This window comes from Chrysemys picta, chromosome 7 (assembly GCF_011386835.1).
Source record: "Chrysemys picta bellii isolate R12L10 chromosome 7, ASM1138683v2, whole genome shotgun sequence".
Taxonomy (NCBI): Eukaryota; Metazoa; Chordata; order Testudines; family Emydidae; genus Chrysemys; species Chrysemys picta.
Window position 1 is genome coordinate 5,334,709 of NC_088797.1, and position 12,601 is coordinate 5,347,309.

Genomic DNA, 12,601 nt, shown 5'->3' on the forward strand with positions numbered 1-12,601 from the left:
TCTATATGGAAAAATTTAAAACTAGCATTAGGAATGCATAGAGTCTGAGAGAAAGGGAAAGATAGGAGGGGTAGCAAGTAAGGGTTCCTCAGTTTAACAGATCTTTCATGTATTTACCAAAAATAGTAGAAATGAGCAGATTAAGATGACTTTTTGTTCCTATGTTGAATTTAATGTATAGCCAGAATATATATACATCCGAAGAAGTGAGGTTTTTACTCACGAAAGCTTATGCCCAAATAAATCTGTTAGTCTTTAAGGTGCCACCAGACTCCTTGTTGTTTTGGCTATATACATGTGTAGCATAACAAACAAGTGGTAAATAAATAATAGAGATTCTAACCTGAAGGTATTGATCACGTTTTGTTTTGCTATGAAGCTTATTCAGAATGCAACAAGTCACATACACTGACAGCCATGTATCTATAAGTATCATTCCCATTTTGAAATCCTATCACACTGATTTCACTGTTTGTTTGTTTTTAATCTTTTTCTTGCTTTTAATACTGATAACTATGGGCCAGCATACTTAACCAGACTTTCTTCGTATGTTCCCAGTTGTTCAGTATGATCAGAAACTGCTGGTTATTTTGTTTGTCACAAGATTACAATCGGGTCAACAGGCATATGAAGAGCTGTTATAATTCTGTGCCTCAGGGAATTCACTTCATGTTACCCCAGAGTCCCTACTTTGTGTCTGGATTTAAAATCCGTCGGAAAAAGCGAGTTTACTTAAGCAATTAATAGTGAAGTTCTTTGGAGTAGGCTCTGTTTTTTCACTGAGTATGTGTGTGCAGTGCACAAAGGGGGCCTGATCCCTGATTGGGGCCTCTGGGTGCTGTTGCAATAGCAATGAATAGGCAGCAAAATCGGAGGAGATGAGCGCAGAGTTGAGAACCAAGAGATTCTGAGTTGTATGTTCTCCTTGCTCTGCCACTGACTTGCTGTGTGTCCTTAGGCAAGTCGCATCCGCGCCTCTTGACATATGCAAATTGGAAGAATGATGCTCACTGAGCTCACAGGGGTGTTATGAAGTTACGGTTGGCACCGTTTTTTTAATATATAAATGCTGGATATTATTAAGTATTATTCTTTTTACTATAGCGAGACCTCTGGAATTACCAGCTGCATTTAAAGCTGCAAAACAATTTGCTTGATAGCTCTCTATTTTCAGATGCTCTTAACTTTTCTAAACATTCTCTTGTTCTCTTCCTGAAGGTGATTATTTTATGGGCAGTTTTGAGGAAAAATAATTTCAGTAATATTTTTGAGTTTGATGACCGTGGGAGGGAAGAAAAAAATATACTCTTCCCTTTCAGTTTATACGGTGCCTAGCACAATGAGGCCCTAAAGCAGTAAAAAAAAAATTTTTTTTTTGAAAAGTTTAAAACAAGGATGCATAAGAACAACTGAAGTTTAAAATGTAAGACCGTTATATATAGTTCTCAGTGAGGAGTAATTTCTCATGTGGTGGTGGGGGGGGGGGGGAGAATTCAATGTATTAGGGTCTGAAAAATCTCTTCTGATATGCTCAGTCAATATTTGCTAAAATAAGACTTCATCAGAGTCTAATGAAGTCTCACCTCTTTTTTGATATTGCTGCATATTCTCCCGGTCTGGCTTGGCCGTAGGGCTCAGTCAGAAGAGGCTGTCGGGAGGCAGAGTAGCCTGAGAGACATTGTGGCTGCCTCACAGACATGGACCCAGCAGAATCTTCCAGAAAGTTGCTTTTAACATCCCAGGAGCAAATCTGAAGAACTGTGAATCCTCATTCCTGAGGGATGAGGTGGGTGGGGCCTTTGTAGTTGTAACAGTATTATGCAAATTTGGAGCTTTAAATTTAAAAAAATAAGCCCATCTTTTTCTCCGAGGAAGATACAACCATCTCAATAAAAATGGCTAGAAAACTGTCTCTAGCCGAACAAGAGCATTACCTGTGTGAACTCACTCCTCTGCCTCTCCACTCATCTTAAGGTGCAGTTTTAAGTCATGTTAGCTAACACATTTTGAAGTACTAGTGTGGACAGGGCAAGCTATATTTTAACATCTATTAACTGTGGAGGGGAACCCGAGGGTTTTAAAACGTGTTAACTAACAAAAGACACACCTTTTATTGTACACTAGACATACTCTTAATGAAGTATCACCATCAGATCCTACTCAGCATTTTAAATGACGGCATTGTGAATCACAGGCGAAGCAGAGTACACACTATGTTGTAAGCATACTTATTTATTTATTTTAAATCAGGAAATGCAGGGATTAAGATTGCAGAAGCAATGTTAACTTGGCCACATTGCACATAAGGAATGTTTTCTATTACTGTTTTCCTAGTTAAATAGTTTATGCGTATTATTTATTTATAGTACCTAGGGACCCCCAGCCAAGATCTGGGGCCCCGTTGTGCTAGGAGTATACAATCAGACATAAAATGCCATAATACCTACAGCAGTGGTTCTCAACCTTTCCAGACTACTGTATCCCTTTCAGGAGTCTGATTTGTCTTGTGTACCCTGAGTTTCAACTAGCTTAAGAACTACTTGTTTACAAAATCCGACATAAAAATACAAAAGTGTCACATATCAAAGGGATAGCCGTGTCAGTCTGGATCTGTAAGAGCAGCAAAGAGTCCTGTGGCACCTTATAGACTCACAGACGTATAGGAGCATGAGCTGTCGTGGGTGAATACCCACTTCTTCGGATGCAAGCTCACTGTTACTGAAAAATTGCTGACTTTTCATATTTACCATACAATTATAAAATAAATCAATTGGAATGTAAATATTGAGCCTACATTTCAGTGTATAGTATATAAAGCAGTATAAGCAAGTCATTGTCTGTATGAAATTTTAGTTTATACAGACCTTTCTAGTGCTTTTAATATAGCCTGTTATAAAACTAGGCAAATATCTAGATGAGTTGATGTACCCCCCTGGAAGACCGCTGCCTATCCCCAGGGGTACATGTACCACTGGTTGAGAACCACTGACCTACAGGATGTGTTATGCAGTTGAGTTGCATTTCTTGTCACACTTCAAAGTTAGCTATATACTACCTTAACTAACCCACCTCAAAACTGGTTTTGTAGTGTAACTCTTGTGTGAAGGATGTGACATAACTATATTGTTATTTGTTACCTACCCTTTGATATTTTGCTCAACAGTAGTTATTGCATTAATATCCTCTGCTGGCCACTTGTATTATCGTTGTTACAAAAATGTAACAAGAATTCTCAGTAAAAGTTTCTAGTGAACACGCATTACAGCCAGACTGGCTTGATAGATTGGAACATCATTTAATGAGCCTTGGTAATCTAGCAGATCAATAACCTGTGCTCTCTGAAGGATTTGTCCTTCTAAATCTCTTGTTTGGGGAAATATAATTTGTTTAAACACAGTCTGTTCAATAAATAACATACTTTAAAACACAACACAATAGAAAATGAACTGACCCAGTCCTGATTTACCAGGCAAACAAAACTGATCTGATGATTAAAGGAACATCAATTGAAGATTAAGGCAGAATCCTTGTATCTAGGCCCCATGATTAGAACACGATAATGAAGCAGCAGTGAGTGAGTGAGTGAGCGGCAGACCAATGTAGCTCATAGGTGATTGCTGTCAGCCAGCCAGCCAGCCAGCCCCGTGTTGCTAGTGCAGCCCCAGAGGAGGAGGAGGAGTTTCCCGGTGTACTGTGTCTATGGGTATTTGTTTTGAGGTTTTTCAATACTATTTTTAATCAGTGTCCTTTTTCTAACTGGATCAGCTTTATGCACCTCTCTGACAATGGAAGGAAGGAAACCGATAAAATATTGTTTTTATGTTCCATTTGACACACGCATGAAATGCAAATATGAAATTAAGTCTGAATCTTCAACTTCAATGTTCTGTTGTTCCTAGTTATTTCTGTAGCTATAGTACTGCCTGATGCATAGAATTCCACAGTGATCTAAATACTTTGTAGGAAGAAGCATCAGTTTTAACTTTAAATTTCCTTATTCATATGGATTTGTGTGAAAACTAGTTATTTCAGTGTTTTGTCTAAATAGTATAATACTGTATGGGACAGTCTGAACACTTTAACAATAAAACAACACAATTGAAGAGTAGCAAAAATATGAAAATCATATGCTTTGAGACTTCCGCTTAGTGGAAAACGTTAAGTGTTCTAGTTAGCACTTTTATTATCTTTGTTTTGTAGGAGAAATTAGAAGTGTGAAACAGCAAACAAAATGAATTTTAAACATAGAACCATTCTTGACTCTTTGTAGCAAAAACATATGTATGTTGAAGTACTTCCACTGTCTGAACTAAATTCTTACATGTAAGTAAGTGAAACAGCTCTAGCCTTGTGAATGAAAATTAAGGTTACAGCATTTCTCATAGAAGTAGATTTCTGTGTTCAGCTGAGTGGGTTTGCTTCATTTTTAATGAGTGGTCTATTAGCACTGGCACAGGTCAGTTTGATTCATTGCCCAACACTTACATAAGGAGTCAGTACAAAAATTTGAGTTTACAAAACTTTCGATGTGTCATTTTATATTCTGTTGCCCATGCCTATTAATCGACATACAGCAATAATGAAAACCACCAAAAGTGTCTGAAAAGATTTGGTTATTCAATCAAGTATATTATTGAACAGAACATTCGGAAAACTGTAAAGGCTGCTGCTCTGATACCTGCTGTGTTAAACATACAGCAATGAGAGTGCTGATGTATATAAAACAATCTCTTCAACTTTATACAAGAGATACCTTCTGATGTGGTGTGAGTCTTAAGGGGAAGTAAGGTTCAAAATCACACTTTTGTCTGAAAACTGTTTACCCACTAGTGGTACAACAGCCTAGTACTAACGGAAAGGGGTAATCAGCTGCTTCCCCCACCTCCGGTGTACTTTATGCATTTGACAGCACTTTGTGTATAGTTCATTTAAGGGTTTTCCCTGTGTAGTCAGTTGGTTCCCTTTTTCTGCATGCGAGGCTTTCACACAGCAAAAGGGAATAAAACAGAAATGTTTTTACAAAACCACAAACGTTGGCAGTAGAACTAAGGGGCAAGTGAAGTGCTAGAAATCGCTTAACTTTTTTTAAAATTTGAATGTATTTCAAGTGAATATGTTCCTTTCTATTGCAATATTCTGTATTGCTTAGGCAGTAATCATTTCACACACAAATGTCTTGCTCTATCATGAGTCCATTGGTACTCAGGAACATATCTTTCAGTATGGTTATTGTAGTAATAGAAATTGCAAAAATGTACGCCCTTTTCCGGGGGGTTTCTAACTCTCTGGATCTATGTAATTTTTTTAATCACTGTATGGAAAATGAGCCACATGCAAATTATTGGTCAAGATTTATTTTTAGGGGTTTGTCAAGGTTTCATTAAAAATGTGCTTGAATATTTATTTAAGGCTCCTGCGAAGTCTTGAGCTTGGATGGGGAGGTGAGAGTGATCAGCACCTCATAGGATTGAGCCCTTGGAGAGTCCAAAAAATATGGAATGGTTTCGTTTTTACTTTTCTGTGTGGCAGCAGGTTTGTTGTGTGTCTAGCACATGTCGTAAAAGGGTAACACAATACTTCTAAGTTGTTTGTCCACAATCTAGATGACATCTTTTGATTTTTTTTAAAAAAAGATTTTTGATACTGGAACTAAGTTATTAGCTTGAAAAATCACTGCTGTCCCATTTGAAATGTCCTTTTGAGCTGTCATATAAAAGACACATCAGATATTATTAAAGCATAGGTTTTTTGATTTGGGGAGAATGATATGAAGTGAAGGAAACAAGGATGTTATAGAAACTGTAAAACACCTGAACATAATTATTTTAAAATATTTTTAGACTGAGTAATAGATCATGACAAATGGGAACTGTAATATATTGGCAGATGATTAAGCAGTGTCCAGCAATGTCATATATTTAGCATAGTATGCCAAATCTTCTCGATTGTTCAGTAAGTTTGTATGGTAATTATTCCGTTAAAGGACACTGTCAAACTGATACTAAATACGTCTCAACCATAGCCGTACTTTAAAATGAAGGTCGAGTTTGGAGAAGAGTATTAACTTTCTCACATAAGGAAGAGCTGCTGTATTCCTTAAACTAGTTTTTACATGACACAGCTTAAACAAATAGCACTTGAAAATGTGAATTTAACACCAAGATTAAGACATACTATCATTAAATGTGCGGGCAGAATAATGTGATTGAACAGTGCAGCTGTTGGTTCCCATTCATATCTTCCCAAACTACCGGTAGTAATAGTATCCCCACCTCTGGTAAATCATTCAACAGCAAACAGGGACGAGCAGATTACCCAAAATTAGAGATCAAAGGCTTGGAAATAGCTGAGGGGAAAAGGCCTCATTTTATTTTATTGATAATGTACCACCATAAAAGAAATTGAGTCCACATATCCTAGTATTCCAGCATTACGCTATTAGTTACTTTTACTGTTTTAATATTTTATAGCACATTTCATGGACACACTATAGTGTAAGAGGTTCTCATTTAATGTTTGATGGGCATTTTCCTGACTCATATACCCAAACCAGAACAGATGCAGCATCTGCAACAGGAGGAGAAGAAAGCCTAAAACAAGCTTGGTTGGTTGGTTGGTTTTTTCATGTTGTGAATATATATTAATATACCAAAACTGTTCAAGTAAGGCTCTTTGAGATGGAGATCAGAACAAAATACTATATGTAATCTCCACAGTCTGTAATTTTTCCACAACTCCGCAATGCAATGCAGTGCAATGCAATACATTCAGTGTTGCTAAATTAGGTAAACACTTCGTACATACAAACTTTTACAGTTATCCTTCTGAAAATATTTTGTTGTGTTCTGCATTATTTCTCACACATCTTTTAATGTATTACAATACGTAGAAAAAATAAATCATCCTGACTAACATACTGGTGCTCAGGTTTTAATTTAAACATGACTTAAAATTCAAAACCTATTTTATAAATTCACTGACCCCTTTTGCACCTCACTTCTGCCCGCAAATGCCCCACATTCCAGTGACGGTTGTGCATCTGTGACAAACTGCATCTGTCTCCTGATTGTCAGTACCAGTCTCAGTATTGGCCATAGAAATTAGAGACGACCTTGCCAAGGCAGGATTGTTCCCCTACTGTATATTTTCTGGAGTTTAGTTATAAGTAGAGCTTGTACCACTTCCTTTGGGAGATAGTTTCCCAGCCTAACAGACCTTTCATCTCCAGATCTTTTCCTGATATTTCACCTAAATTTGCCTTTAATTTCATCTCATTACTCCTACTTGTGTCCTTAATTCCTTTCCAGCATTGGTGTTAGTTTGTAGACTGTTGTCATGTCTCTTCCTATCTCCTTCTTATAGTTTAACCAAGTAATGCATAATTTGTTCTTCTAATCGTTCCTCGTAAGTAGAGCATTTTGACTGTGTTAATGCTCCTTTTTGGTTCTTTTGAGAAAATGAGTTTGCTGACAGGAATATAAACCGAAATAGCTAATTTTAAGAATATATTGGAGAATATTAACAACACATTTTTGAATTAATAAATGAGTATTCTCACTGGAAGTTTGATTCTGAATTACACTCTTCCAGTCCCAGGACAGAAGTGTGTGCTAAGTCTAACTAAAACTACTCAAAAGAGCTAAAACGAGTACTGAATATTCTTGGTGAACCGCATGGATACAATCTACAGATTGGAAATAATTAGCCAACGTTATTTGGTGAATAGTATTGGAAAGATTGAAGAAATTCATAAGCTGTTTCTGTATTATATGTGAACCAGGGGAAACCAGGGGAAAAAGCAAAAGTAAAACGTGCAATAAACACGCTTGCTCCTTCATCATTTTTTGTTTGTGTTATCTGAACTCATTCCTTTTTTCACAGTATTGCCTTCTCTAAGTGTTCAAAACCTGAGATTGGCTTAATAATCAAAATGAAAATATACAGGTCTTTTTATTTGTTTTCTGATGTTTAATCCTTTAGGATTAAAGTTTTCAAGCTCTGCTCAAGGATTTTGAGGACTGGGGGGGAAAAAGATGCTCGTGACTGCAGATGCTAAGTCTTTAAGAATATCACCAGACACAAGAAAATCGTGAGAGTTGGCAGCATTAGGTCAATTTCTTCCTGATGCTGAACAACCCAAACGCAAATACAATATTCCAGATATAACTAAACCAAAACTTTATATCTCTCATACAGTTTATATTGCCACCCATCGCTATAGTGAGTATCTGAGCACCAATTATTTGATTGTCGGTTGATTTATTTCAGATTTTGTTTCTACATTCACTGGTTGGTTTGGGGTTCCTTGGGTCGAAGGGGATGTGAGTATTGTAGTGGTCTCATTCTTATGATGGATAAGTCCCATAAAGCGGGACTGTTATCTCTCTGTCCCATGATGTTGATGTGTTGGCATATCGTTTTGGTCATGCTCTGTTGAAAAAGATGTTGCAAAAATAGAAGGAGTTCAGAGGTGTGAGAGTACCCACTAGCTCTCAAAGTCAGCAGGAACTACGAAGTGCTTAGGACTTTTGAAAATCAGGCTGCTTATTTTGGTACCTACATTTGGGGTTTAGCCCCTAACTTTAAATGTATTAATTTTTTGCCAGAGAGTCCTATTCATTTTGCCTGTTGCCAAGTCTTTCAGCGTACAACCTACATTAAATACAAGCCACAGCTAGCATTACCAGCTCACAACAACTCCTTGCAACAAACACCACAAGCGGAATGCCTCTGTTCTGTCTCAACCCACCATAAGAAAAACATTTCAAATGACGACCCATAATTACACAAAAGCTTGATCCTGTGGTCCACAGTGACACTGCTATCAAGTGGGTCCTACTACCCCACGAATAACTTCACTGCTTTCTATTGCTGCTGTTCACAGAGTTCTGAACAGTGATAGTGACCAGAATCTTGTTAATTTCACACACGCTTCCTTCCCCCACTTAAACTTGCAGACTCAGGAAGACATTGAAATTAGTTAACTACATTTGGATGGTTTTCTGTGCGATCATAAAGGCCAGAAACTTAATTTTTTTTTTAAATGAAAGCTTATAATCTACAGAAACTAATATATTAGCATCCCTTTCTCTCCATCATTGTTGGTGAGTACATTTTTCAAAACCTGTTCCTACTGTAATTACTAGTACGTTATATACACTACACTATTGTCATAGCATCTACCCCAGATTTCTCTATGATATGCAGGATAAAGATTGCATTGCTATCCTAAATTTCTAAAATAAGCATTTCTATTGGTACTTGAAACATATCTTAGAAAACCTCCATTTTTATGTTGAACTCTCTAGTTGCCCTTCTCCCTAAATACTGTCCCTACTTTGGAAAAAACGTTGCCAATCTTCATGCTCGAACAAGTCTATTATTATTTTATCCTCGCAGTGCCTAGGATCTGCAGTCATATACCTAGCCCCATTGTACAAATAGAAAACAAAAAACCAGGCCCTGCCCCAAAGAGTGTGAGTGTCAGACGAGAGACAATGGATGGATATAGACCAGTGGGGGAGTAAAGTAGGACAACATTAGTCAGCATGGTAGGCTGTGGCCTCCAAGCTGCAGCAGCCTAACTGTTGTCAGGTGTTTTTGTAGGCATCAAGGCAAAGAAGAGTTCTACTTCTGGTTATTAGGCCCTTGGCTCTATACAGGAAGCTAGATCCTCACCTGTTGGAGCTGGCTGGGGATTTGTTCAACTGTATGTACAGCGCTAGCGTAGCTCATTTTAATGGACAGTGGTAAAAATGTTGGTGGTTGGCCTACTCTAGGGCTCACCATTTGTTGAGAAGCGCTCTCTGTTGGTGCTAGAGCAATGCTGTGGAAATTCCCTAAAATTCCAAGAGTGGATGCCGTCTAGAGTTTGAAGTTACTGTGGATGCTGGGAATATCCCAATGCCGTTGAGTTAGTGAAGAACCTGCGTATTAGTATAAATATCTAGTCTGCAAAATCAAGATATCCCCATGAAGGGACAAACGTTTTCAGGGTTTGCACAAAAGAAAACACTCTGATTCAGGTCATTGTTTTAAAAACATTTATCACAACTTGGTTCTGTTCCGTATGGTGTGTAACCCTGATATTTGATTAACAGTCTCAACCCCCTCGGTCAGGTCTTTAATTATCACCAGTTAAAAGGGGTTGTTTTTTTTTTTGTATTATCTTACTTATGCTAAGACTGGCTTTCCTTCTATGATATCAATACAACAAACAGTATAGTCTGGCCTTCTTTCAATCCAACCTTAATCCAGGGCTAATTGAACAGCCAGACTAAACTCACTAGAAAAAAAAAAAGTATTCAGATCACGTGGATTAATTGATATAATTGATATTTTACACAGTTTAACACTAATGATGACTTGCAAGGTAATATTTAACCTCAGTTTTTATCCTAATCCTTTTTTCTTCTCCGAATACACTTAAATGAAGTAACACCCTTCTCTTATTTTAAATAAATTGAATTAAGTTAAAAACAGATCACATTGGTGACCTATGAAATTATCAAAAACTTTTCTTAACAGTGACAAGCATTTGGACTTTGAATTTGCTAAATATACAGTAGTTTGGGGGATATTAACTAATTTATCTCAGTAATTCACACAACGATTCTGTCATGGTTTATGTATGGAGCCTAGCTGCATCATAAAACTTCACTGAACTAATGGCCTTCAAATAGTAACTTATCAAAGCTACCCAGGGATTCTTGCCATTGCTATAAAAAGACATTTGGCAATAAACAGTTTGTCATATTAGAAGCACATCCATTTACTAGGATATAAGATGCTAATACACTTCGCTTGAAACTCTTGTACAATGTCTAGTTTTGTAAATATGTTAAGTGGTTAATATTGGACATCACAGAAGATTTCTTGTATCATTTTAAATCAGGTATTTAAAAGAAAAAGTGGTGATAGTTACTGCAATTATTTTATATTTCTGTAGAAAATGTTATCTGAGGATCTTAAAGCTCTTTACAAACATTATTTAAAACTTGACAATATCCTTGTAAGGTGCTGTCAGTATGATGCTCATTTCGCAGAGAGATAAACCCCTACAGAGCATAAGGGACTTGTTGAGAGTCACTCAGTGAGTCAGTTACAGACCCCATTTCATGACTCTAGTTTCCTGATCTAACCTGTTCATTTATAACTAACCTGTTACAAATACTTTAGTTCAGCATCGACGAACATGTTTAAAATTCTTGCTCCCAGATCATGGGGATAGAGTTTGCTGGCCTTAATCTGGCGCTCCGCCTACCTTTCTTGCCTAGTGGGGAGAGGTTGACTCACTTTTCCATGGTTACTTCTCCCCTGACACTCTTGCTGAGAGTTGGGGGTGGCAGTGCTGTTGCTGGCTACATTGGCACAGGGTTGGTGACTTTCTGTGGATGGCTTCAACCTGTGACTGGGGTGTCCGGATTGGTCACAGAGTGATATATTTGGGGCTGGGAAGGAATTTTTTTCCTGGATTGAATTAGCAGAACCTCATTGAAGTATTGCACATTCCCCTGGGCCTGATGGGATGTATGGAATGGTGGACGTGATCATTACGTATACCTACCAGGTGACAGAGTTCACTGCAACTTGATGGGCAAGCTTCCTGACCGTTTAATTAGGTTTTGTCATAGCCCTGTGGCCATTTCTGAGATTGGAATAGCCAAATCATAGAATCATAGAATATCAGAGTTGGAAGGGACCTCAAGAGGTTATCTAGTCCAACCCCCTGCTCAAAGCAGGACCAATTCCCAACTAAATCATCCCAGCCAGGGCTTTGTCAAGCCGGGCCTTAAAAACCTCCAAGGAAGGAGACTCCACCACCTCCCTAGGTAACGCATTCCAGTGTTTCACCACCCTCCTAGTGAAATAGTTTTTCCTGATATCCAACCTGGACCTCCCCCGGGTGGCTTTAAGCAATGTTAACAGTATCAGCTGAGAAGAAACATTATTACTAACAAGTATGTGCCCTTCCATGCCCCACACATGCACCCTAGCTCTGTGGTCTGATATGCTGCACTTGGCCGATTGGTGGAGACACAGACATGCCTGTAAACAGGAGAGCTGCCTATAAGTGTTATCTAGGAACCACCAGGAGTTTGTGTTACCCAGATATCAGGTCAGCGAATGGCTTATTACCATGGTTGTATGCAGGTGGAACTGGATATTCCATGAAGTTGTGAGGTGTGCAGGCAGTGGTAACTCAGCGATTAACTGTAATAACATACACACATTTAAAATCTATAGGCTATACATTTGAAATGAAATATTTAAACATTTATTTATGTTAATGCCAGGGCTATCCTTTTATTAAATGTAACTCCATAAACTCAGTCATTCCTTCTCTGACATATGCATCATGGTAACCTGCCTGCTCTCTGTTCAGCAATTCAGGTATCTTTTTCCTGGTTAAAAACAAAGCACACACCTGAATAACTATTTTTCCTATGAATGCAATGAATCACTGATGTCTGATGCTGTAAGATAGAATTCTGCCGTAACTGGTCGGGGCAGATTATGAAAGGGGAGTAGAATTGCTCCCAGGAAAATTACAGAATAAATCTAGAAGTGTTCCAGAGCTAAGAGTTAGCAGGCAGTGGCA

At 37.9% G+C, this 12,601-nt stretch overlaps 1 protein-coding gene across 6 annotated transcripts in view; it reads left to right on the forward strand.

The window, feature by feature from the left end:
• The window catches only part of ATXN7 (ataxin 7), a 131,074-nt gene that overhangs the window by 100,301 nt on the left and 18,172 nt on the right, over positions 1-12,601 (forward strand). The window lies entirely within an intron of this gene.